Source organism: Myotis yumanensis, unplaced genomic scaffold (assembly GCF_028538775.1).
Source record: "Myotis yumanensis isolate MYYU_CA2020_CCGP unplaced genomic scaffold, mMyoYum1.0.hap1 SCAF_1, whole genome shotgun sequence".
NCBI classification, from domain to species: domain Eukaryota; kingdom Metazoa; phylum Chordata; class Mammalia; order Chiroptera; family Vespertilionidae; genus Myotis; species Myotis yumanensis.
The window spans coordinates 81,632,068-81,635,424 of NW_027223752.1; the positions used below are offsets into that span (position 1 = coordinate 81,632,068).

Genomic DNA, 3,357 nt, shown 5'->3' on the forward strand with positions numbered 1-3,357 from the left:
CAGCTGCTGGCTGCTAGCTGTTGCCTGCCAGCAGGGGCCTTCCTTCGTTCTGCGCCACCCCCTGCTGGTCAGCACACATCATAGTGAGCAGTTGAACTCCTGGTTCGTTGAACTCCCAAGGGGACAATTTGCACATTAGCCTTTTATTATAGGACTAGAGACCCAGTGCACAAAAATTTGTGCACTCGGGGGGGGGGGGGGGTCCCTCAGCCCGGCCTCTGCCCTCTCACATTCTGGGACACCTCGGGGGATGTCCACCTGCTGGCTTAGACCTGCTCCCCAGGGGATTGGGCCTATGTTGGCAGTCAGATATCCCTCTGGCAGCCTGGGAGCCCTCGGGGATGTCCACTTACCAGCGGGGAGCAGGCCTAAGCTGCAGTTGGTCATCCTTAGTGCTGCTGAGGAAGCAGGAGAGGCTCCCGCAACCACCGACGTGCTGGCAGCCATCAGCTTGGCTTGTGGCTGAGCAGAGCTTTCCCTGTGGGAGCACACTGACCACCAGGGGGCAGCTCCTGCATTGAGCATCTGCCCCCAGGTGGTCAGTGTGTGTCATAGTGACCAGTCATTCCCAGTCGTTCTGCTGTTAGGGTCAATTTGCATATCACCCTTTTATTATATAGGATAGAGGCCTGGTGCATGAGTGGGCGCCAGCTGGTTTGCCCTGAAGGGTGTCCCAGATCAGGATGGGGGTCCCGCTGGGGTGCCTGGCCAGCCTGGGTGAGAGGCTGAGGGCCGTTTTCAGGTTGGCCACAGCCCCTTAAGGGTGGGGGTCCCACTGGGGTTCCTGGCCAGCCTGGGTGAGGGGTTGAGGGTTGTTTGCAGGCTTGCCACACTCCCGGCGACCTAAGCTCCCAGCTTCTCCTTTTATTTATTTATTTATTTATGGGATTTATTTATCTTCTGTAATTGAAACTTTGTAGCCTTGAGTGAAGCCCAGGTCCAGCCAGAGCAGGCGGGAAACTTGGCCTCCTCCATCGCCAGGGGCAACCCAAGCCTCCTGCTTGCTCCAGCTCTGTGGCCTCTGCCAGCTTAGTTGGGTTAATTTGCATACTTGCTCCTGATTGGCATGTGGGCGTGGCTTGTAGGTATATGTTTGCATTTACTCTATCATAGAATTTAGAAGACAGAGTTGTGTATTATTCACTGAAGTAGCTTCAGTACCTAGAACAAACTTTTTCACATATTTGATAATCAGAAGATAGTTGTTAAAGAAAGAAAAGTGAATTCTGGTATTTATTCATCATTTTAATTTAAGGTTTGTGATAGAATAAACTTATGAGTTGATTGGTGAATAACAAATATTTTTAATGTCTATATTTGATTATTTAAGTACGCACTATATCTTTTCATTTATGTATGACTTTCTCAATAAAGCTCTGTTGTTTTGAGATAATTAAATTTACTCTTAGACTTGTAATTTTTTGTTCCCATTATGACTTAAATCCTTCTTTCTGTGCTACGTAGGATTTTTTTAAATAGAAAGTTGATTTATTGGTGGGTGTAAGGTGGGGGGCAGCACCGAGACTCTCACCAGTGCAGGGCCCACCATTTGTCCAGGGGACTACGACTAGAGATATATTTGACCCCACAGCCATCTGGGATGAGGCGCTTCTCGGCCACCATGTCTTCAAACTCATCCGCATTAAAGTTAGTAAAGCCCCACTTCTTGGGGATGTGGATCTTCTGGTGGCCAGGGATCTTGAATTTGGCTCTGCGTAGGACCTCAGTCACATGCTCCTTGTTCTGCAGCTTGGGGTGGATGGACATAATGACTTGGCCAATGTGGACTCTGGCCACTGTGCCCTGGGCTTTCCGAAAGCACCCGCATACCTGCCTGGAGCCTGCCTGCCCCAGCACAGGACAGCATCTTATTGATGCGGATGCCGTGGAAGGGGTGCAGCAGCACTCGGACGTGAAAGTCATCTTTGCCACAACTTTTCACCACGTACTTGTTGGCACAGATTCACGTGGCCCCCAAGGCTTCGGAGGAGAGCTGCTCATCTTCATCTGACACCATGTGGCCGCAGAGTGGGAACTCAACTACTTCTGCCTCTTCCGCCCCAGGTCAAAGATTCGGATTTTGGCATCAGGGACACTGAGGCAGAAGCAAGAATTTGGGTATGGCTTGTTCTTACAATACCAGTAACACTGGGCAGGGCGGTGACCCATGGCAACACCAGGCTCTTCAGTGGCATGCTGAAGGGAAAGAGCAGGATATTTTTGATATGTATTCATCAGCCACTTTATTATTAGTGTATTGTACAAAGGCATTGGACTAATTTAAAGATAGTTTGTTACAAATCTCCCCGCCTAATCTACATGTTTTGTTTTGACTGAATGAAACATTAATGACCACACTCTTCTTCTCATTAAAAAAAAAAAGTTTTATTGATTTCAGAGAGAGGAAGGGAGAGGGAAAGAGAGATAGAAACATCAATATGAGAGGGAATCATCCATTGTCTGCCTCCCACACGTCCCTACTGGGGCTGGAGTCTGAAACTCAGGCATGTGCCATGACAGGGAATTGAACTGCAACCTCCTGGTTCATGAGTCCACACTCAACCATCCAACCACATCTGCCTGGCCACAATCTCCTTTAAAAAATATTATTTTTTTTTAGTGTTATAAATAAGTCAGTGGGATGAAAGATATTGAATAAATAATTAATTCCCTAATTCTCCCACCCTGGTTAAGTGTACACTATTTTCAAAGAAGGATCTCTTACCCTTTGAGGGACCTGGAGAGTATTATGCTAAGTGAAATAAGCCAGTCAGAGAAAGATAGGTATCACATGATCTCACTTATATGTGGAATCTAATGAACAAAATAAACTGATGAACAAAAATGATCCAGACAATGAAGCATATAACAGATTGATTATTTCAGAGGGAAGGGGCAAGGGTGGGAAGAGATTAATCAGAGAACTTATATGTATACTAGGGGCCCAGTGAACAAATTCATGCACCTTGAAAGGAACTGTGGGCTGTGAGGCTGTGATGAGTACAAGGGTGGGTCTCCACCAATCCTCCAAGCCCCAGCCTGGCCCCTCCCTCTGCAGCCTTGGTCCCCTGTCTGCTGGCAGGCCTGCTCCCGCCACTGCCACTCCCATGCACTGACAGTGCAGAGTGATTGGGGCTGGCTCCAGGAGCGGGAGCGAGTGGGGCTGGCACTGTCAGCAGGTGCGAGTGGCTACTGGCTCCAATTGCCTCTCAGGAACAGGGGGAGGTGGAGAAGCCCTCAGGGGCACTGAGCACTGGAAGCTGGTGTGCGCAGGGCCCGCGCTGGCAGCAGGTGCAAGTGCTGGTCAGGACTGCAGCATGCGGGAGCAAAGAATTTTCAGTAACCACCACAGGCTTG

General features: G+C 49.1%; 1 pseudogene; it reads right to left on the minus strand.

The window, feature by feature from the left end:
- Positions 1-1,723: 1,723 nt before the first annotated feature.
- LOC139003940 (large ribosomal subunit protein uL16-like) lies at positions 1,724-2,169 on the minus strand (annotated as a pseudogene).
- Positions 2,170-3,357: the final 1,188 nt, after the last annotated feature.